Source organism: Bactrocera neohumeralis, unplaced genomic scaffold, assembly GCF_024586455.1.
Source record: "Bactrocera neohumeralis isolate Rockhampton unplaced genomic scaffold, APGP_CSIRO_Bneo_wtdbg2-racon-allhic-juicebox.fasta_v2 cluster11, whole genome shotgun sequence".
In the NCBI taxonomy this organism is placed as follows: Eukaryota; Metazoa; Arthropoda; class Insecta; order Diptera; family Tephritidae; genus Bactrocera; species Bactrocera neohumeralis.
This window is the reverse complement of record NW_026089624.1, coordinates 11,140,586-11,165,536: the sequence shown is the minus strand read 5'-3', so window position 1 is coordinate 11,165,536 and position 24,951 is coordinate 11,140,586. Positions and strand designations below refer to the sequence as shown.

Sequence of the window (24,951 nt, the reverse complement as noted above, 5' to 3'; positions counted from 1 at the left end):
AATATCTGAATTGGTGCCGTGCGTCATTATAGTTTTATTTATTAGCAATGTCAATTTCTGATTGACTTCATTATAATAATCAATTAAGAATGTCGATCCTTATCTCATAACACTCATCTCTTGATCAATTACGTGAATTGGTCGGCTGTCGGCGTAAGCAAAATCTAACCTTGCAAATATTGCTTCCAAATTCTGTGCCATGACTAGTTAACATATCATTGGCATTACCTATAATCTTATTTCGGGGGATAGCTAGTGCTCCAAAATACCTTCTACTACCTTCAATATATAGGCTCATCGAATTTTTTGCAGCTTCCCTCCAGTTGACATAAGATTTACAGCAGAATTATGGCAAAGACTTTATTTTATCTAAATTTTCGTCACATGGTTATAGAATCATTAATTCCTTGAGTTTCATACTCATTTACATGTGCCGCATTTGTTAGAGTTTTAATTCTGTTACTCAACTGAGCTATCTCAGTTCTTAAATTTGCGGTTTGTGTAGCTATTAATCTTACAGTAAAATTATTGACTGCCAGTTTGAAAATTGTAAAATCATTTTGTTCGCTTTAAAAATTCGTTATTTCTTGATATTGAACTATCGCTTCTTTTCTATAATCCTTATTTGTCGGTTTTTTTATATATAGCAGTACTCACAAAAATATGGTTAAATTTCGTTTTGCATAAATCTATTGTAATAACTTCCTATTAATTTGAATTAAAAATATTTAAGTGCCATATATTTTGTTGCCTGTCTGTATTTAAATAGGAAAATATACTCTTTTCTTCTGGAGGGTCTGGAGTTCAGAATCGCAGAATTGAGTTTATATTATAAACCGGAGGGTCCCCCTTGCGGTAGTGAATCGCGGTTTTAAAAATATTTTATTATTTCGCTGGTCGAGCCTTAATTTAAAATTTTTAATAATAATAATAATACCCAACGATTACCCGCCTCCCGCCCAACCGACGCGAGGGGCGCAATCCGCGAATGAGCGGAATTAGCCGAGTCATAAAAGGCAAGAGAGTTTTAAGCGTTGCGATCTTAATCTGCTCAGATACAGAAACAAAAATTTCAGCCGAAATTAAGAATTAGATTAAAGTTTATAATTTTTAAATGTTACTTGTTAAGAGTAGATAAAATAATTTTTTTAATGGTAAAGAGTGAGTCTGTTAGATCAAATGTGCTGGAATGAAAATTGAAATCATTACATATACGGCGGAATGGTTCGTTTAACTCAAAATTTGTTCTAGAAAATTTTAAAAGTAAGGGTCTAAACTGCCTGGTAGAGCGAGCGGGAACGTTAAAATTAATATCAGATAAGAGAGATGGGCTACAGACTGACCCATTCATGAGTTTTACAAGAAATATTATACCAAGCATCTCCCTATGACTAGCGAGTGTCGGGGAAGATTTAAACTGGAATCCCAATGCAAATGATTTAAGGCAAAAAGTAAAAATTGTTTTTGAACGGACTCTAACTTATTCGAATGGACTTGGTAACTAGGGTTCCAAGCCACAGAAGCATCCTCCAATATAGGCCTCACCAGAGATGTAAAAAGAATTTTTGTGGTAAGCGGATCTCTAAATTCTTTAGACCAACGTTTAACAAAACTAAGAGCGCCTTTAGCTTTAAAAACCGTGGAAGATGCGTGAAGATTAAAATTGAGTTTGGGTTTCATAGTTACTCCCAGATCAACAAAACTGCGTACTTGCTCCAACCTAAAGTTTTGTATTGCGTATGAGGTAGCGTCTACAGCTCTACGTGAAAAGCACATCGTTTTACATTTTTTAAGGTTCAATGGCATGTCATATCTATCACACCAAGAAACTAGGTTGTTTAAGTCTGTTTGCAACTGACTTATTTCGCTGTTTGAAGTATACATACGTTTTAAAAAGTTTTACATCGTCAGCATATAATAAAACTTTTGAAAACTTAACAACAGATGAAATGTCGTTAATAAATAACAAGAACAGAATTTGACCAAGATGGCTACCTTAAGGAACGCCTGAAAAAACATTGATTATGTCAGAAAAAGTATCTTTAAATATGACTTGTTGAATTCTATTACTAAGATAAGAAGCAACCCATTTTAGAAATATTGCTTGAAAACCAAGGAGATCAAGTTTATTCAAAAGAATTGAATGGTTTACTTTATCAAAAGCTTTACTAAAATCTGTGTATATAACATCAGTATTCTTATTCTCCCTAAAGCCCGTTGATACATGTGATACAAATTCAAGCAAATTAGTTATGGTAGATTTCCCTTTACGAAAACCGTGCTGAGAACAAGAAATTAGTGGAGAGATCCGGAAGGTTATGTCGTCTGTTATAATTGCTTCAAAAAGTTAAGGTATTGCACACAACTTTGCTATTCCCCTATAGTTTTCAATAGAAGACCTAAATCCACTCTTATGCAAAGGAATTATAAATGACTTTTTCCATATGGATGGAAATAAGCCTTGCATAAGAGATGAATTAAATAGTTTTGTTAGGGGTTGGTACATATATATATTTGGCACATTTCTTAAGAAAGCATGAGGAAATCATATCTGGACCATAATTGTATGATTGTTCTAACATATTTAACTGATTTAAAACGTCTGCTTCGGAAATGGGAGATGCATTAATGACAGAAATCGGACATAACTTAACATAAGAGTAATTAGACCTAAAGAATTCAGCGAACATATTAGAAATGGTGTGATTGTCACTAGACATACTAGACTTATATTTCAAAGCGGACGGAAAATTAGAAATCCTGCGTTTGAAGTTGACGAAACCATAAAACAATTTTGGATTACGTATAATATTATTTTTTACTTTATTTATATATTTATTATAACATATTTTTTTAAGTTCAGCAAATTGTCGACGCTATTTAGAATATTTTGAATAGTTAGCAGCTAAACCAGTTTTTTTAAAAAGTTTAAAAGCACGAGATTTTCTATTTTTTAATTTACATAATTCTTTCGAAAACCATAAATTAGAACTAATTTTTTGAGTAGCAACACACTTCGGAACATATTTTTCAAATAAGTTTACAATAGTTTCATTAAAGTGGGAAGCACTAAATTCAATATTGCCACTGTAATCTGGCAAAGTTATTTTAGAAAGTTCGTAATTAATCTTCTTAAATTAGCTTTCGCAAAGTTGAACCGAAAACAAAGGTCTTGTGTATTATTATGAGCAAAGGTGGCTATGATTTCGATGTCAATTTCCAAAACAGGATGATACGAGTCTTCTGGCCGAACCAAAGGATCACATCGGACAACAGAGAACATTGAAGCGTTATCAACGTAAACTACATATAAGAGCTTACCAAACTCGTTTGAAATTAAATTAATTTGGTTAAGACCCAACCCCGACATTTCATCTAAGAACTCGTTAAAACATAAGCGAGTACTAATAGGGATGGTGTAATCGTCACTAGATTTCCATGATACGCACGATTGGTTGAAATCTCCCAAAACAACCATGGAATCAGTATCATTAACCATTCAGAAAACATTACTTATTAATGAAGCATGCTGCAGGTATACAGATATGTCCGAGTGAGCCCTTATATAAGACAATGTTAAGTAGATATGGCGACTATTAGCGCAAATACGAATGCACTTAAATTCTATGAAGTCTGTATGCTAAACATCGACTTCTTCAGATGGAATTGAAGAATGAACAGCAAACAAGACACCACCTCCTTTTCTGTTCAGCCGGTCATATCTAAAGATTTCGAATTCGCTGTTGAATATTTCATTATCAAAAATGTGGGGCTTTAGCCAGGTTTCTGTGAAAGCAATGATTTTAAAGTTACAATGAATGCTATTTAGATACAAATCAGTAAGTTTTGTATTAAGCCCTCTAACATTTTGATAATAAATAATCAGCGAATTATTGTTAATTAGTTTTTTGTATCAACGGGATTTCTTGGCATTTTAGTGATAACTACAGGGGGCTTAGCACGTTTGTGCTCGAATTCGCGCACAAAGACACCAGATGGCCAGAATGAGTTGTCAAGTATCAATTGAAAATTGTCAGCGGATACGTCGATCTTAAACGAGGAAATATCCCTGTTGTATTTGAAATTAAATTTACGGATGTCTGTATCTACCGCTTTTAATTTCGACGAGATGTAACTTTTTATATCCTCGACTGTGGTATCCGCAGCAAGTCTCGAGATAAAAATTGCTTTTTTTTGCGGCATTACAATTAAGTTTTTATTAGCTGACTTGGAGGTATTTGGAGGCGGATCTTGAGAAGTTTTCCGCTTACCGTATTCAGTAACAGTTTTCTCTGCGTCCTGAGCAGACGGAACCTTCTCTCCTTGAGGACAAGGGGATGCAAGATTTGTGAGGTCAATATTGGGTGGGGGCATTCTTTTTAAGGAAGATACAGTGGTATCTTCATATGAAGGACATTTTCGTTTAGGTCTCCTGAATATTTAGGCATTGAAATGATTGAAACAGCGTTTCATAACGCCTAAATTTTTCAGTAAGGGTTTCAAGCTCACGACCGACCTTCTTGAAACCATTGCGGGCCTGCTTAAAAACTTTAAACAATTTCATTCTGCATTTCAAGCAAGACCAGCGCAGGGCTTTCCCATCATAAATGTGCTGGAGTGACAGGTAGGATTTTGGATTCCATTCTTGACAGTAAGGGCTTGCGCTGGTCTTGCTTGAAATGCAGAATGGAATTGTTTAAAGTTTTTAAGCAGGCGCGCAATGGTTTCAAGGAGCCTTCCGACTCGCCTTTCACAGAGCAGTTCGGAAAGTTACAAGTCATAATGAACAAAAACAGTATTAAACAAAAATATAAATAATGTTAATACTAATGTTAAATATAAAAAATGTTAAATAATAAAAGTAAAAAGCGCGATGACAAAAATATTTATAACAACTGAATGCAATAAAATAGTTGGTTATCAAAGATAGCAACTAGTGTAGCGAGCAGTTTGAGATGCACTGTAACACACGAAAAGTAAGAAGCTCGCGAACAGCTGTGGACAAACATGGAAATGAATAAAAAACAAGAAAGACATTTAAGTAAGTAATATAAATTAACACTAACAATTGCACTATTTAAAATATAGCAACAAAAACAAATTGAAAATGACTCGGCGCAATAAATTAAAATTAGCCAGAACAGAATTAAAGTAAAATCAAGTGCTTCAATAGCACAATATAACACTGATACTTATCTTAAAAAATCACTTAATCCAGAAATTTTCACAATAAAGTTTTAAATATAAACTAAATAAATTCGCCAGAGCACCAAATTCACAGCTGAGAATGAGAAGGGTTGCCATTTTTGTTGTCATTTAATTTAATATATTTTGTATATATGTATTTGTATTTAATAGTAGAGGAATTATTTCTCATGCAATTAATGAATATAAGAGCTACTTACAATAATTTTGTTGTTGTTGAATTTGATGTTGTATTCTTTTGCTGGAGCTCTTGCTGTTGCCCTTGAAGACATCAATTTATCCGTATGTGTAAGGTTGCTGCTCTGCCCCAGTCAGTTCACGTTCAATACACAGCACTCGCCAATTTCTGTTTGTTTTTTTTCTTTTCTCCTCAGTTGAGGATACTTCATTGATTTTTTCGGGAAACACACGTAAATTAACTCGAACTCGCTGATTTTTTTTTCTTTTCTCCTCAGTTGAGGATACTTGATTGATTTTTCGATGGTACCACGGGGATTTTTTGTCCTCTTAAGGGGGGAGCCTGCTTTAGAAGCTTCAAAAAATCGATTATTTTTTTTTACTTAAATCTCTTTAAAAATAATCTAAGAATATGTTTCCAAAGTTTTAGATGGAAATTCGAAATATTTTCGGAGCTAGAAGGGAAATAGTGACCGAGCGTCTAGCAGATATAATATATGAGCAATTGGGCAGAAAGCGAAAACTTGGACGCGCGATTTCTCGGTTTTTAATTTTTACAATTTTTCTTAATTGGCGGGCAGGATAGAAAAAAAAGTAAACGTCCTATCGAAACGAATCAAAATGCGTTGTATTTGGAATTAAATTCTCCTCTAGGTGAACCTAAAATACCTTCAGAAAGTTAACATTAATCCGGTTTTTAAACGATTTAAAGTAAAATTTTTTTAATGCATTTTTTTAATCTGCGAAAAAATTTTGAATTTTTCACTTTATTTTGAATTTTCTTGGTTCACCTAGGAATTACACTATTGAAAATTAAAAAATTCTTTTGTTTTTTTGTTTCAGATGAAAATTGCGACCTGTATCTTGCCCGCCACACAGAAATTGCACACTCGAGGCGCCTCCGTAAATTCTTTCAAACATGAAGAACATCTAATGTATAATAATAAAAAAAATTTGAGAAGACTTTTCAAATATACAAGAATGTATCCTAAAAGTTTCACTTCAATCAGACATTTCAACTGCCCTTGAGCAACTCCGTGGTTTTCTTTATTTCGTTTCTTCTTAAATACAATATTTTTCTTAAGCCTAGATACAAATATTAATCTTACATTCTAAGAAGTATATCTACAATCCACTTAAGATAGACCATATGTTATAAGTGGAAAGGTTCATCTTACAATCTATGAATTACATCTTGGGACCACTTAAGGCGGACCGTATTAGCAAAGTACAATGTTTCAATACGGACCATATGGGTCGTAAGTGTCATGTTACATATGTATTTATGACAAATAAAAGATATGTTCATGTTATGTGAACTAAGTAGTGGTATTAACTTGCATATATTTTAATATTGCACTTCTTGCAAACCAAATTTTTGTCAACCCAAGAGAGACAAATAAATTGTGCTTAAATCTGTTTAAGGACACAATTTGACAATTGGGTATTTTTTAAGAAATATGATTTGCACTTTATGTTATTACTAGAGGACCCGTCCACGTTTTACTGTGGCTGATACATAGTTAGTACTACTAATACAATCTACATATATGATTTCTATTAGTTAAGAAGATAAAGCATTTTTGGTGAACCAATCATTTTCAAATGATTCTTACATGAATTGTGAACAAATGCTTATGATTTAAAATGTAATTTTTATATTTATGAATTGTATTGAATTTTAACATAAAGCGATATAAAGTATCCTATGTCCTTACCCTCGTTCTAAGCTACCTCCCCACCAATTTTCAATTGAGTTATAAATGGTGTAACTAACACGACTTTCTTTTATATACGAGTATATAGATATAGAAAATATATGGGCTGCATTTACAGTTTTTTATTATTTTTTCCCGCTTTTGTTAATTTCGTTTTTGTTTGGTTTTGGTTACTTGTTAGGGTATTTGTTGATTTAGCGTGCAGGCTTTTTGTTTGTTGGGTGCACTCTTTTAACTTTAAGGTTGTGTTCTGGAATTCCAACGATGATGTTCTTGGTGAAATTCCCACGAATACTTTTTCTTTAATTATCGCGGCTCGGTAGGACCATAAATGTCGGGGTATGTCGATGTATGGGAGTCGATTGCGTTTAATTAAAAAGTACCTCGTGGGTTAAAATTCCTTTAATCCTGGGTTGATGGGTTTGATTGATATGATGATTTGATGTTCCTTCTCCTGTGTTTGTCCACTTAAATAAGAATGTCCCACTGCTGTTTTCAATTTTATCACTTTGTGTATTGTTCCTTTCTGTTGTTCGCTTTTATATAAAAGGTTTCCTTTGGTTTTGTCTCCTCATTCGCCTGTTGAGGGAAGTTGGGGCGGTTAATATTCCTCTGCATTATACCTTTATTACATTATGTAATTTGTGGGAGTAATGCAGAGGAGTATTTGTTTGGATTAAACGTTTACTTCTTGTCCAGTTTAACTCAACTCACTTAGATAGTGCTATAGACAATTTAAATTTATTTGAAGATGAGGATTAATTTACATATGTTTCTAAACGCATAAGTTCTTTTTCCTTATTATTTACTTATTTCTATTTAATTAGTACTTAATATATTAATTTGAGTACTGTGACTGAATAACATATTTTTGCAATTTTTATTTAATTTAAACACTGACTGCAAAAATAATTTTTTGATTTAGAGTTTTCGTTTCTAAATGAAATATTATTATTAAATTTTTTCTTTCAGATTAAATATTATGACAGAAAATAGCAAAGAAGAAAAAAAACAACAAACACATATGAGAGCTGTAGCACATGAAAATTTTAATTAGCCGCTCATACCGCTCCTAATTTTTTGCTACCGCTACGCCAGAGCAGAGCACAGCACTTCATTTTTGACTTTTGCTACAGTTATAGTTTTTTACTTAACAAAACTCGGAGCAAAGCAGATCACATACTTTTCATTGTTTTGCTATGGCTCTGCTACGGCTCCCGTCAAAGTGAGAGCGGTAGTAATAGCAAAATTAAATGCTACGGGAGAAGCGTAGCTTTACAAACGCTGCTACTAAGTACTAGTAAAGCGATTTGATCCCTTTTTGGAGACATGAGTCCCAGGGCTTTTATCTTGCGTCTGCAGACTGCTATGCAGGTGTTCTGGAGTTTCCTGTCGCAGAACCGGAAAATTGCGCAAGAAGCTAGACCCATGTTATATAATTTTTTCAGCTTGCAGTGCCCAGTATAGAATTCGACAAGTAGCTTGAATTTATCCTTATGGAGATTGATTATATATTTAGACCTGTTGAGGTTATTACCCTCCATTATCAACTTGACATGGCGCATGCTTTGAATTTGTTGTCAATACCTCTATGTGTCTACTCCTTCTTCCTTGTGGAGCAGCTCCTTTATGGTATGAGGACCCACCGCGATGAAGGCTTCAGGTCCTATCATGTTTGTGGAAGCTGCGGAGCGAGCGAGCTCATCAGCCAGTACATTCCCGGCTATATCTTTGTGACTTGGCACTCAGATGAAGTCCATTTGGTTACGTTGCGCTAGACTATTCAGCCGTTCTCTATACTTCTGCACCAGTAGCGATTTGATCTCATTCTCATAGGCAGCGATTGCTTTAAGTGCCGATTCACTGTCGCTAAGTATGGTTATCTCTGCCACACCCTTCTGATTTCATTTGGAGCGGTGTCTGTTTGGCTACGAAACCAATTACCAGGTGAAGTGGGGTCAGCTCAAGCATCAAGCATTGAAGTCCTACCGAAACTTTTGAAGTGCAAGCTATCGCGTTGGCTTGCTACTCGAGGATTTACCAGCTAGTCGATTGCACACCATTAGTGATTTAGTCACCTTGATCTTGACTTGGTCAACATGCTGTTTCCACCGCAGAGTTGAATCCAGCGTGATACCAAGATATTTAACCATGTTGGTCACCTCTACCTCTGCCGCCAAGGGTTAGGATCCTGAGGCCGATCAGTTACCTACGTATCGTAAACGGGACGATGGTTGCCTTAGAGGGGTTAATGTTCAGCGCCACTCCACTGCACCAATCTTTAGCCAGGTTTAAAACCCTTTGTATTAAGGCGCAGAGAGGTCCTCGAATTTGCCTCTGGCTATAATAACAATATCATCCGCATATCCCAGCGAATTCCATTGTTGATTAGCAAAACTAGTAGGTCGTCCACGACAAGGCTCCAGGGATTTACGGGAGAGCGAGGCTACCGCTCAGCCGAACAAGGTGTGGCAGTAGAACCTGCACTCCCTGTTGTAAGAGTGATGGAAAGATACCGTCCGCCCCCGGAGACTTGAATTTCGCGAACGAAGCCGCAGTTAACAGCTGCTTTGCGACTAGCCAGTCTAAGCGAAATGGCTTGTCACTGACTACATGTAGACAGTGCTTTTCTGGAATTGTTTTCGGGAAATGCGCCCGCTGAAGTGATGACGTTTTCACACAACTTCCTAAAGCTTTGCTGTTTTGCAGACCTAATCTTATTATAGGAGGTTAGGTTGTATTTATGTTCCTCCCAAATCTTCGGACGTCTAGCCTTATTGAAGAGCCTACGTACCTTTTCCTTAAAATCAGAGAGCTTGCTTGACTACCAGGGACAGTTGCGCCTGTTGGTGCTCGCCTTTAGGAGGCAGCTGCAGTGGTACGCGTCTATGATGGACTGGTTTAGCGCAGACAATCTGCTTCTCAGTCCTGCAGCCGTAGCTTTTCTATCAGGCTGGTAATCCCTGCTCACATCCATGACCAATATGATGCATACGCATACATTAAATAGAATACTTGAGGCAGTGGTATTTTGATGTTCTCAAACCATGTGCCGTTCGATCTCGACACCTTAGTTCGTGCACGTGCAGTTTTTGCACTAATTTTTTTTTAAATAATCACGATTTCACTAAGCACGGTAACATATGAAAACTTGCGGAGTCACTTGTATACACAATATTAAACTATTCAATTTGAATTGTCAAATATCAAAATAATGACTAAAGGGACAAAAATGAAACGGTACCTAGTTTAGATGTAACAATATCTGTTATAGAAAAGTAAATTTAAAAAAAGTGAAATACCCTCCTTAACATTACTTTTATTGGTAAGATTTCCTTTCTTTTTTGAGGGGGTCTTTGGCTGCGCTTAAAAAAACATAAACCTGGCCGATCCAAATCAGAGTGTTCCTTGGTCCATTTGTGTACTACATCTTTTTGTGTTGGCGGCCGCGCCTCAAAAAATAACCGGCTGCATAGGTGGCCTTCGGTTGCGCTTCAAGAAATCACCCTGGCCGATCCGAAATCGTGATTTATCAAGTGAACGGAACGAAAGTACTATAGTTAATGTGTTATTTGTCAGTATGGAACCCTTTTGTTATTGTGCAAAAAAATTGTATAAAAATTAAAATGCTAATTTAAAGCAAGTATTTAAATAATTGATATAAATTAAATATGTAGAAACAATGTAGTGAAGAGTTAGAGTACAATAATTGCATAATATAAAAGAAAATTTAATTAAATCGAGAAATTGCAAAGAATGTGTCCAAAATTTTGTATTTCTTACCAAATTTTGTGTGCGGAATCGTTGGAAAAGTTTTACGGTAATTTAGTTTTATCAAAAACATAAGCCTACAAGTGCTGCAAAGCCTTCAAAGACATTCAAGAGATCGCTGATGACATTCCTCGTTCAGGGCGACCTTCAACCTCTTCAATTTCAACCTCTTTGTTGTCTATTGCGTTCCTTAAAGTGTGTCAGAGTTGGAATAAGGTTGCCTTCCCTGTATGTATGTTGGCAGGGTGTAGATCTGTTTCTATTAGAGGGGTTCTTATGTGGTTTCCAATAATCTTTCCATATCCTATAGGTTGAAGGATGTTAAGCTTATTGTCCTGTAGGACTAGTCTTTTCTAACATGTTTAAGCATGAACTTGGCTATTGGATCTCAGTCAGCTGTTCCGGAGGCAGAAACTGTTTAGGGAAGTCTTAAGGCAGCACTGCCACCCTGACGACTCGACTATAGCCTCAGCGTAGCTTATTGCTTGTGACTTCAGAACAGTTGACCGCTCTAGTTGTCTGGTCGAGGATGCTGTCTTTAGTTTTTTCAACGGCTGGTTTTTTAGTGGCCTCCACTGAGCGCTTGTGCGTTTGTTGAGTGCAACTGGTTTCTGGTCAGTTTTTTCTGCTTGGGCTCTGGTAGATTCTGGACTCATATTTTTTTTCCATATTCCTGAGATATTTTACCATACCGGCTCCACTCAGTCCCTGTCTTCTTGGATCGTCTCTCCCTCTTGGACGTAGTAGTTCCGGAATTTTTGGTTGTTTTGCCTCCTGTGCTTAGTGTCATATCTTTCTCTTGGTAGCACGGTTCTCTTTCCTTTATGTGCTCCGATGGTTCTTCTTTCTTTTGCAGGCGAGAAGTGTGTGCCCTCGAGCCGTCGGGATCGTCCACTCTGAGAATGGTTTCTCCTTTCTTTGGATTGTTCCCTGCTTACCGATGTGTTTTGTTTCACTAGGTGACGTACGACGATGTTCACGATGTGATATGTCTGTTCATCGTTCCGTTTTCTGACTGTGCCTTCTCGACCAACCTTCTCTCACAGTGGTCTAAGGCCGTCAAAGCTTGGACGTTTTATTCAGTCCTGTGGTTCTTTGGGTCGTGTGTTCTGTGACTTCTCGTTTGCAATGTGTTTCTTAGTGGAGGTCTGAGACCCTCAACACTGATAATTGATCGCTTCGTTGGAGATCGGTGTCTAGGGGTCGTATGTGTTGTTTCTTCCTTGGCCCGCGTCGCTTAGTCTACTCCTGCGTTCAGTGCTCCCTCGGTGGTGTTTTTCCTGTTCTTCGTCCTTTATTATCTTCGTGCTTTGCCCGCCTGTAACCTACAAAATCGCAATATTTTGATCATGAACGATTTTTTACAACAGGTCAAAGTGGAAAAATAATGCGAAAAAACGATACTTTATTTTCAAGTGGCCACCATTTTGTTTCTATAACGAATTTTTTCATGTTTTTAGGTTGGGGCGCCTCTACGGAATGTTATTAAGATTCGTTTGATTTTCTGCTTCTAGACAACGTATTGCGACCTGTATCGTGCCCGCAGATGAGGTCGGTTTTCAAAACACCTTTTGCTGGATCAAATATTGGGTACTATTTGCACAATTATATAAGAGGACCCCCTTAACGGCAAACGACCCTTGACCTAACCACTCCCGTTTCTTCCTTGACATCGCGTTTTCCTTCTATTGAAAGTGGCTTGGATGAAAGTCATTCAAGTTTCCTAGCTTCGATTTCTAATAACAACATTAAATTTCACAAATTTCCTCAAGCCATCTGACTAAATTACTGCAGAAAAGTATGAGACGAAATAGAAAGAAATAGCAGAGAAGTAGTTGAGAAGACTGTAACTTTCAATTTGATGGAGTGGTGGCATATAAATGAGAGGAAATATCCGTATTTATCGAAACTAGCATGACAAATTCATTCAATTCCAGCTAGCAGTGCAGTGGCCGAGAGATATTTTTCTTAGCCTGGAAACATAATGCCACAAAGAAGAAACAGACTAGGGCCAGGATCAGTAGACAGCTTGCTGTTCTTAAATCTTATTATAAAACTATAATGCTTAAAACTTAAAACAACAAAAAAAAACAAAAACAAATGTGTGTTTTTTGACTATTAATATAATTTTCATCCTTCAATTTAAGTCTTTATATATGTAAACTGATAAATGCCGTAAAGTTTTTTTTAAAACCTTTTAATTATTATGTTTATTCCTAAAATTAAGAACAAAAAAAATCGAAATATTTAAGTGCGATGAAATCTTTATTCCTTTTTTTTTTACTCTTGCAACCAGTTACTACAGAGTATTATAGTTTTGTTCACCTAACGGTACCACCCAAAATTAATCGAGATAGATATAGGGTTTTATATATATAAATAATCAGGATGTCGAGAAAAGTTGAAATCCAGGTGACTGTCTGTCTGTCCGTCCATCCGTAAGTCCGTCCGTGCAAGCTGTAACTTGAGTAAAATTGATCTCGATGAAACTTAGTATGTGGGTTCCTTTGTACGAAAACAAATTTGAGTTCGTAGTTAGGCGTAATCGGACCACTGCCACGCCCACAAATCGCCATTAACCGAAAACATATAAAGTACCATAACTAAGCAGTAAATTAAAATATAAAGCTGTAATTTGGTATAGAGAATCGCAGTAGCAAGTGGTACCTGTGTGCAAAAAGTTTTGAAAAAGTGAGCATGGCCCAGTTCTCTAATAAGTTTAATGTATGTATATATCTCCTAAACCACTTAAATTATAGCAACCAAAGTTGCTGAGTACAAATCTTATAAGAACTTTTCAACAGTGTGAAAATGGATGAAATCAGATGAAAACCTCGTTCACTCCTCACATAAGGGTACTCTTGAAAACTATTAAAAGCGCGATAAATCAATAACTAAATGCGCCAGAAGGGTAAAAATTTGCTGCCGGGATGGTAGAACAAGGTTTTATGGGGGCCAGGGTAAAAATTGGACGATTCATAATTTTGATCGAAATTAAGGGATAATCCTTCTCTTATCATGGTATGTCTGTATGTCAAAAATGGGTTGAGTCGGACCAATACTTCCCTTAACCCCCATTTTCCGAATTTAAAGATTTTCGAACTTCCGGGTGACTTTTTACCGCATATATCGGCCAATATGTGAGTTATCCCAATGATAATAAGAGCGCAGGTTTTATAACGGTGTATCTTTGTGCCTAATACTATGTTTCCACCAAAAATTTTAAGTGATTAGATTTCATTTAATCTCTTCACTAATCAAGTTCGTTCTCACTGCCGAATTCACATCGCTTAATATTAATTAAAAGAAAATATCGTTATATAGTATTTTGTTATAAAAATTTTCCAAATGATGCAAATAATGGACGTATTTTTTTATCTGAGAAGTCAATTTTCAGGTGAGTTGAGATTTTTTTCATCAGCTGTGCTAATGTAATAGATTTCCAATACTGACAAGTAGTGTGTGCTAAATCACAGTCGCACAGAGAGTTTTCGCGTTTATTAGATTCAAGATGTTTTGTAAAAGAAAAAAATAGGGCGTAAAAACTGCTGGTACTTAATACTTCCCGATAATATATTTCCGTCATAAATTTGACCTTGAAAATATTAATATGGAGATTTTAATACATTCTGAGGGATTAGGAAATTACCGTCAAAGGTTTCCCTTGAAAATATTAAAAGCGGCTGTTCTGGAAATTGTCACATCACGACACCAACATACGTACATACATATATGTATGTATTATTCCTTGTTAACTAACTGGAATACGTTGGTCACAATCAGCTCCTGAACGACTCACCCGAAATTATAATATACACAAATTTGAGCTGCATGAGCTCGAATATAGGCGTATCGTGATTGTTGCTTCGCATTATTTTGGTTCGGGTTCTAAACTCGATCGAACATACATATATTTATGTAAAGAGTGTTATGGCTTGTACTGATTTTATCCGCGTGTAATTAAACAAACTCGAACATATACAAAACTGCTCTCTGATTCGTACTTACCCTTTTTAACCCCGATACTATTTCTAAAATTAACCCAAATATACCAGGTTATTTCGGTTTTGGCTTTTTTTGTTGTAAACTTTTTGTATAACTAAAACTGAAATTTTAATTGAGTTTTATTTGTTACCATGACTTTGTGGTGTAGCGCTCCATGACGTCTGTATCGCGTACAACTGTGCAACTAAGAGTGAGTTGTAAAAGAAATAAAAGTTTTTAGAAAAATCCAGCTTGGGATAATTGTAAACGTTGACAAGTTTTGACGGTTGGGATATTATGAAATTATGCTGCCAGATATCTTGAGTTTCCACAGGCTCCTTTGTAAAATATGTAGATGAGGTATTGCTGATTATTTCTTGCAATTGCGTGAATTTATTTCAACGAAAGTTAAATATTGAATTAAAGTTAGTATTCTTCTTCTTTATTAGCGTAGACACCGCTTACGCGATTATAGCCGATTTAACAACAGCGAGTTAGTCGTTTCTTCTTTTCGCTACGTGGTGTCAATTGGATATTCCAAGCGAAGCCAGGTCCTTCTCCACCTGGTCCTTCCAACGGAGTGGAGGTCTTTCGTCCATTCGGACAACATGACCTAGCCAGCGCACCCGCTGTCTTTTAATTCGCTGAACTATGTCAATGTCGTCATGTATCTCATACAGCTCATTGTTCCACCGAATACGATATTTGCCGCGGCCTATGCACAAAGGACCATAAATCTTTCGCAGAACTTTTCTCTCGAAAACTCCCAACGTCGACTCACCAGTTGTTGTCATCGTCCAAGCCTCTGCACCATACAGCAGGACGGGAACTATGAGTGACTTGTAGAGTTTGGTTTTTGTTCGTCGAGAGAGGACTTTGTTTCTCAATTGCCTACTCAGTCCGAAGTAGCACCTGTTGTCAAGAATTATCCTGCGTTGGATTTTCAAGCTGACATTGTTGGTGGTGTTTACACTGGTTCCCAAATATACGAAATTATCTACAGACGTGAGAGCCAAGTCGCGAGTGCGACGAATGTTTGCCCTCGTTCACTGCCAGACCCATTTGCTTTGCTATCTTGTCCAGTCTGGAGAAAGCGGAACTAACGGCAGCAGCTGTACAATCTTATGAAAGATTGTATCTGCTCGATTCAGTGCTGCAGCTCAAATTATTTTCTCCAGCAGTAGATTGAAGAAGTCGCACGACAGCGAGTCGCCTTGTCCGAAACCTCGTTTTGAATCGAACGACTCGGAAAGATCCTTTCCGATCCTGACGGAGCTTTCTGTGTTGCTCAGCGTCAGTTGACACAGCCGTATAAGTTTTGCTGGGATACCAAATTCAAACATCACGGCATAAATGCAGCTCCTTTTCGTGCTGTCGAAAGCAGCTTTGAAATCGACGAAAAGGTGGTGTGTGTCGATTCTCCTTTCACGGGTTTTTTCCAAAATTTGGAGTATGGTGAATATCTGGTTGGTTGTTGATTTGCCAAGTTTAAAGCCACACTGATAAGGTCCAATGAGTTTGTTGACGGTGGGCTTTAATCTTTCACACAATACGCTCAATAGAACCTTATATGCGATGTTGAGCAGGCTTATTCCACGGTAGTTGGCGTAGATTGTTGGGTCTCCCTTTTTGGGAATTGGGCAGTGCACACTTAAATTCCAATCGTTGGGCATGCTTTCATCCGACCATATTTTACATAGAAGCTGATGCATGCTTCTTTGCAGTTCTTCGCCGCCGTGTTTGAATAGCTTAGCCATCGGCTCCCGCTGCTTTGTTCTTCAGACAGGTAATTGCTATTCGAACTTCTTCATGGTCAGGTAATGGAACGTCTGCTCCATCGTCATCGACTGGGGAATCTGGTTCGCCTTCTGGCGTTGTACGTTCACAAGTATGCTCTGGGCATCGGTCACTAAATCACCTTTGGGGGTTCTACAAAAGTATGTTCCGGTCTTGAAACCTTCTGTAAGCCGCCGCATTTTTTCGTAGAATTATCGAGCATTACTCCTGTCGGCCAGCTTATCAAGCTCTTCATACTCACGCATTTCGGCCTCTTTCTTTTTCTCTCTACAAATGCGTCTCGCTTCCCTCTTCAACTCTCGGTATCTATCCCATTCCGCACGTGTTGCGGTCGATCGTAACGTTGCGAGGTAGGCAGCATGTTTTCTCTCCGCACGGCACTCCTCGTCGTACCAGCTGTTCTTTTGCACTCTCCGGAAACCAATGGTTTCGGTTGCAGCTGTACGTAAGGAGTTTGAAATGCCGTCCCACAGTTCCTCTATACCGAGTTGTTGACGAGTGCTCTCAGAGAGCAGGAGTGCAAGCCGAGTAGAAAATCGTTCGGCTGTCTGTTGTGATTACAGGTTCTCGACGTCGAACCTTCCTTGTGTTTGTTGACGTGCGTTTTTTGCTGCACAGAGGCGGGTGCGAATCTTAGCTGCAACAAGATAGTAGTCCGAGTCGATGTTAGGACCTCGGAGCGCACGCACATCTAAAACACTGGAGACGTGTCTTCCGTCTATCAAAACATGATCGATCTGGTTGCTAGTTTTTCGATCCGGAGACAGCCAGGTAGATTGATGAACTTTCTTATGCTGGAATCTAGTACTACAGATAACCATATTTCGGGCCCCGGCGAAGTCGATCAGCTTCAACCCATTTGGGAATGTTTCGTCGTGGAGGCTGAATGTACCGACCGTAGTGCCAAAAATACCTTCTTTGCCCACCCTGGCGTTAAAGTCGCCAAGCACGATTTTGACATCGTGGCGAGGGCAGCTCTCATAGTTGCGCTCATAGAAGGTATTTTTGGTCTCATCATCCTTCTCTTCCGTCGGGGCGTGGGACGCAAATCAGCGATATGTTGAAGAAGGCTACCCAGATGATACTTGGTCAAAGACCGAAAGCCTTGATGACTGCTTGAGCCATATGTAAAAGAATCGTTTCTAGCCACTTCCAAGTGAATGGCGATCACAGAACTTTCCGCACTTGCGTGAACATCTACACAAGACTCCATCCTCCAAAGTTAGTATTGCTCTATTTCATATAAAATAAATATGTAGAAACGAATTAGTGAACAAATGGTTTTTTCGGCAAAATCAATTAATTTTATTCGAAAGAGTCTCATTCAGCTTTTTGCACGGTTCAACAGCATGTCGAACGAGTGTTTTAGCTCGTTGGCAGGTATGGCCGCCAGTATGCCGGTGCAAGCCTTTGAATGGCCTCTACGTCTGCATAACGCTTTCCTTTCATGGGCAAATGCATTTTCCGAAATGCGAAATAAGTCGCACGGTGTCATATCAGGTAAATACGGGGAGTGGTTAATCCACTATCCTATCCGAACGTGTCCTTTGGCGTAGGTGAATGAATGTGAGTGATAGCACTCGGCGAAATCAACGTCAAGAAGTGTGGCCGCAAGCCGATTTTCACCTTGCGCTGTGGCGCGCCGCCTTTTCGCTCGTATCTCGAGAACGGTTGAAGATGCAATTCGATCTCAAAACAAAAAGTTGCATTGGAATCAGGAAGTACTAAGGCAACTTTTCCGCACTATTAGAAATCCCGAATCGAAAAAAGTCCGGAATCGATCCACCCTACTCGGCATATCATCGGACATTGTGTTATACTTAGCATCCGCAGTACAAAATTTTAAAAATTACAAACTCTATTTTGGTAATTGGTTCATTTCAGTAAGCCTTCTTGTGGTCCTAAAATAAATAAGAATATTTTCCGTCGGGACGGTCTGAATCAGATTTGAATAAGCTTGGCAGAGGATCCTATGAAATAAAATGTGTCGCTAATCTTGGCATTGCTGCAGTGTGCTGGCTTGATAATAAGGCAGTGGGAGATAAACCAATCGAGACATGTAAGCGTGGGAAAGAAAAAAAATTTGTTGAAGTTCCGAGACCGGGTATTGTTTCAAATATTATATAATAAACACATGGGAGGAATTGATTTTTCCGATATGCTTATGGAGCTGTATAAAGTAAAACATCGCTCCAATAAGTGGTACATGAAAATATTTCACTGGAGCGTAAGCACAGTAGTTATCAATTCCTGGCTTATGTTTCAAAGACATCTCAAAATCGTTATCCAAACATCAAGCATATGCCACTTACAAAATTCCAGATGGATATCGCATCTGAACTCTTAAGCGCTACGCCGGTGTTTTCCAGTTCTACTCAAAAGTAGAGGGGATGACCTAGTTCTATGCAAAATGTATAAACCGACTCAGTTCCGAACTCACTTTCTTTCGAATAAGTTAACACAACATAAATTCGCTGACATCAATGTCTGCATAATTAGGAGTCAACTTACAATTGAGACTCCTATTACACTTTTAGCTTAACGGAATGCGCTACACGCGCATCTGCTCTCCCAATTATCAGGTAGTTGAGCGAAACACGCGCAAACCTAATTTTGATGACTAGGCACTTACAGGGCTCGGGCTTAGCTTCATAATAACCAACAATAGAATTAAGTTTTCAGTTTTGTAATAAAGCTCAAAGTAAGCACATAATGCTGTAAATAAAAACTTAATGTTTTATTTTATGTGGCGCCCGAGCAGGGACCGCGAAAGTTAGTTTAAAAATCGCGGACGTAAACCAGTGAACAATTTTGAATTAACTAATAAATTCGCGTTTCCTATCAAAACAACTTCTGGTAGTTGGCCCTTAGTAATAACATAATCCTTGTTTACGAAAAGGACGGTCTGCACGGACCCGCCAACCAGAATACTAACAGAATCAATAAGAATTAAATGGACATACAAAGTTTAAAGTGGAAAATAACAAAAATAAAAAAAAAAAAAAAAATTAAAATTCTAATCAAAATCGTGTGAAAAATTTTTTTTAAATAAATAAGAGTAACAATAAAATTACAATGAAATTAGACAATAAAATAAAAATAAAAGAATAATAAAATATTTCTAAGGCTGCAAATGTCGGACTAAAAATTCAAATACACTACCAAACAGTGCTAAAGGAATAAACAAATAATTGCCAAGAGCAAATAAGGCAAATAAGTTCAAAAGAAAAAAAATCCAAATATAAAACTAAAGAGCAACGAATAAACAACAACATCATCAATCCGTTTACTACTAATCAGCCCCAGCAGCGTTGTTAACCACCAATCAACATTGATCGACCCAGTGTTGACAACAAATTTACTACTTATCAGCCTCACCAGCATTGTTAACCAGCAATCAACTTCAGCAATTTAAGGACATAATGCAGCGGCTAGGATTAATGTAAGTCAGCGTATCAATAAAATGATTTTTACTAAATAGATAAAATAAGAAAAAATTATTAAAAATAAAATTTTTGTATAATAAGGCTTAAGCAAGTTTGTAAACAAGTGATAAACTTTAGAAGAAATAATATTAATAAATTATAAAGAAAGGTTCATATTTTTCATCTTTCAAACGTAAAAGAAAGGTAGTGAATCAAAAATGAGTCAAGAAGAACAAATAGCATCGACATTGTCGAAATTAAATCTGCACTCATCCAGCACCAACGTTTCCCCTCCTAACATCCCTTCCACTTTCACCCCTAATCAAAAAAGAGAACTAGTATCGTTAATATCGGAAACAGTTTCGGCCATACTACACCCACAAACCGAAGAAGAAGTTGAACATCCTGTAGATTTTAGCGTTAACGTGGACGCATCCGAAAGAGTTCCGGATGTGGTAAAATGTTTAAGAGAATTTTCGGGTAAAAACGGAGAATTCAGTTCATGACGCAAATCGGTAGATAGAATATTATTAATGTACGGACAGAATAAGAACACCCCAAAATATTTTGCTATCCTGCATACAATAAGACACAAGATAGTTGGCTAAGCTGACACGGCCCTTGAGTCTTACCGCACCCCATTAAATTGGGGTAAGATAAAAAAATGTCTGATGCTACATTACTCAGACAAGAGAGACGTTAGCACGTTGGAATACGAAATGCCAACACTTGCCCAACGGGGTAGCACCGTCGAAGAATTTTACCAATAAGTTTATCAATATCTCTCGCTTATCCTAGACAAAATCGATTGCCTGGAGTTAGGTGAAGAAGCTTTGTATGCCATGACAACAACATATAGAGAAAAGGCACTCGACACATTTATAAGAGGTCTGAATGGTGCCTTACCCAGTCTGTTAAGTGTAAAGGAACCCACCAGTTTACCACAGGCTCTCCACATGTGTCTCAAATTAGGCAACATGAATTACAGGACGAACCATGCAAATAGTATCAGTCGCTTGCCGACCAATACCAAACCTATTAGCCACAACCAACCAAAGTCATACTCATTCAAACCCCAAATAAGACCATTTTACCCAGAACTTACAAATGTTCACAACCAATCCCCTAGACCAAGTTCGTATCAACAGTACGGACAAAACAGACACTACGTCACAGTGCAACCAAACTTTAGACCACCTCTTCCTCCAAAACCTGCTACACCAATGGAAGTTGATCGCTCTTTTCAAACGAAGCAAGTAAATTATCGGAATAGGTCTCAGTATCAACAAAATCAAACATTTAATAATAGGCAGCAAACATTCAGTAACAAACCACAGGCATTTAGTGATGAACTAGCGCGGGCTAGTAATAATCAACCTAGCAAGAGACCACCATCACAGATAATACAGACTCCTAATAAAATGCAACGGATCTACAATACAGAAGTTACAGAAACTGACCCAATAGAATACGATAAGGAAATATTAGAATATCCTGAAGGGTACTACGAGTCCTCGCATGACTACCAACACGAATACAACGAAGAACAAGAAGAGATCGAAGCAACCCCTAGTGACAATATCATACTATCGTTTCAAAATGAAAAATGACAATGAACTAAAAATTTTATTAGATACCGGATCGAACAAAAATTACATTAGTCCAACTTATATTAGGAACCCCATTCCGAATAGACCCTCCATTGCAAATTCGGTTGGGGGAGCCGCCAAAATTACTCATCACGCTAATATCACTGTTTTCGGTGATGAAATAGGTAATTTAAAATTTCACATTTTGCCCAAGTAAGAACCTTTGATGCCATAATAGGTAACGATACAATGAAAAGTTTAAACGCAGTAATTTTTACTAAGGAGAACTATTTTATATTACTCAGTAAATACGAATACCCCATCCACCAGTTAGAAATGAATTCTATTGCGCACACTATATTAAGGCTAAATCATTTGAGTTCCAAAGATAACGAAAATTTAAAACAACTCTTTAACTCTTGCCCAACACTATTTGCAGAACCAGATAAAAAATTAACATATGTCACGAACGTTAGAGCCGAAATTAAGACTAAAAGCGATAGACCAATATACTCCAAAACTTACCCGTATCCAATGCCTTTAAAAAAAGAAATAGACAAACAAATTGAGGAATTACTTAAAGATGGCATTATTCGACCATCGAAATCTCCCTACAATTCTCCGGTATGGCTCGTACCGAAGAAAGAAGACGCCTCAGGATTGAAAAAATTCCGTATGGTAATCGACTATCGTAAATTGAACGAGGATACCATAGCAGATAAATATCCCATTCCAGATATTACTACTATTCTAACTAATCTAGGATCAAATAAATATTTTTCTACAATTGACCCTAAAAGTGGATTCCATCAGATTGCTCTTAACGAAGCAGATATTGGGAATACCGCCTTCTCCATTGCCAATGGGAAATTCGAATTTACTCGACTTCCATTCGGCTTAAGAAATGCGCCTGCCATTTTCCAACGCACTTTGGACGATGTGCTACGAAAACACATCGGCGTTCGGTGCTACGTTTATGTCGACGACATAATTATCTTTAGCAAAAGTAAAGAAGATCATTTTAAAAGTCTTAAAATTATATTTGACACTCTCGAAAAAGCGCATTTAAAGGTACAGTTCGATAAATGTGAATTTATCAAAAAGGAAATCGAATTTGTCGGTTTAATAGTTGGCCAAAATGGAATTCGCACAACACAAAAAAAGATAGAAGCTATAATAAATTTTCCACGGCCCAAAACTGTCCATGATTTACGCTCCTTTTTAGGAATGAAGGGACATTATCGCAGATTTATAAAAGCGTATGCACAAATTGCAAAACCCCTGACTGAAATACTGAGAGAAGAGCTAGGAAGAGTTTCCAAAAATCAGTCTAAAAATACACTTTTAAATTTAACAGCACAACAAGTAGAAGCTTTTAAAGACCTGAAATATTGCTTGACATCAGATGATTTTATACTTCACTATCCAGATTTCGAAAAAGCTTTTGAGCTTACCACGGATGCTTCAAATTACGCTTTAGGAGCCGTACTCTCCCAAGACGGTAGGCCAATATCCTTTCTGTCAAGAACTCTAAGCAGAGCAGAGGAAACTTTTGCCACCAATTAAAAAGAAATGTTGGCAATAATTTGGGCTCTACAGTCCCAGAAATGCTTCCTATACGGATCAAAAAAGGTTAAGATTTACACTGATCACCAACCATTGACCTTTGCTCTCAGCAACAAAAATACAAATGCAAAAATGAAAAGATGGAAAGCACAATTGGAAGAATACGAGTATAATCACGAAATCATTTATAAACCAGGCAGCACAAACATCGTCGCAGATCTACTCTCACGACCACCAATCGCTAATTTAAATTCAATGACTGTCCACAGTAGTGCCAGCTCTTCCGAAAATTTAATTTCTTCAGTAGAAATACCCATTAATGTCTTCAAAAACCAAATTTTCATATCAGAAGATTCCAAAAATTCATACAAATTCGACATAGTTTTCCCTACGTACCTACGTAGGCACCTAATAACTGAAACAACCTACAATGAAGAATCGCTAAAATCGCTTTTAACCCTGTAACCGGCGAGCTTGCCTTTAGACGGTGTATAATTAATATGTTGCTATGCAGCTCTTATATTTCAAATCTCTGTTCTAACAGTAAATATCAGCAGACAACAACACAATTCTCTTGTTGAAACGAATTACAGTAAGCATTCGTCATTTGGTTGCAAATCGTTGAGTGCTAAAGTCAATTTTTTGACAAAGTGTGTAAAATAATTATTTGTGTATCAAAAGGAGTTTTTAAAATAGTATAAAATCGTTAAAATTCATGATTTGCGTGAACAAAATTTTTCACATATAGGTAAATATATAGTCTTTTATGTTTTGTGCTTTGTTGTTAAGTTTTTAGCAAAACTTTGTTTGTAGCCGGTGAAAATTCAACACCGTCTAAAGGCGGATCTGCCGGTTAAAAGCAAATTTTGCATACACGTGGCTCTAGTCCATTTTCCTTATCATTTCATTTTTCTTTAAACATTTTTGGGTTTTAAACATTCTGGGAAACAATTAGCAGTTTGAAAATGTTTTCACAAAGAAAAAATTTTGATTTCTCAAAATTAATGGATGAGGAAATTGAAGAACTCATGGCTGAATCGGTGGATGGCGCAGATTCAGAAGACGATTTCGACGACGATAATGATGATTTGGAAGACCCAGACTTTCAATTACCAAACGTAAATATTGCAACATTTCAAAAAGAGTGGGATAATGCAGAAAACAACGATTTTGAAAATATCTTTAGAAACTCAGAAGAACATCTGGCAGAAGTGCATAACAATGTGGAGCAATCTGACGAGTCTTTACCATCAAAACCTGGGAAAACAAAAACAAAAACGAAAAGGGCACGATCCCCTCTACCAGAAACTGAAGCTGGTGAAAGTCCTGTAGTATCCAATGCGGGGGGGTTTAGCGGAAATATAAAAGATATTTATCTCCAAAATCCAGAGTTCAGAAAAATTTTATGGAAAAAAAATTTCTTGAACTTGAAAAAAATGATGTAGTTTTTCAAGGAGACAAGGAATTGCCGCAACAATTCAAAGAATTAACCACACCATTCCGTTGCTTTAATTATTTTTTCAACGATGACTTGCAAAATGAAATTGTGTATCAGAGCAATTTGTATGCAAAACAGCAAGATGTTTCTACAAACTTTACTTTGACATCGTGTGATTTAATAAAATATATCGGAATTTTGATTTATATGTCTGTGTACCGATATCCCAGTGTCGAGAGTTACTGGTCCAAACATTCTTTCGAGCCAGTTAGAAACGCAAT

The 24,951-nt window shown here is 37.2% G+C and overlaps 1 protein-coding gene across 4 annotated transcripts in view; it reads left to right on the top strand.

The window, feature by feature from the left end:
• Positions 1–24,951, top strand: part of LOC126765943 (adapter molecule Crk) — a 155,976-nt gene that overhangs the window by 54,091 nt on the left and 76,934 nt on the right. The window contains exon 1 of one of the 4 annotated variants that reach the window (XM_050483689.1): positions 4,861–5,041. The exons of 2 other annotated variants lie outside the window; for them this stretch is intronic. The gene's annotated coding sequence lies outside the window, so the exon portion shown is untranslated. Of the gene's footprint in view, positions 1–4,860; positions 5,042–19,834; positions 20,095–24,951 lie in introns of those variants that run through there. One more of the 4 variants, XM_050483688.1, reaches the window with a different exon arrangement.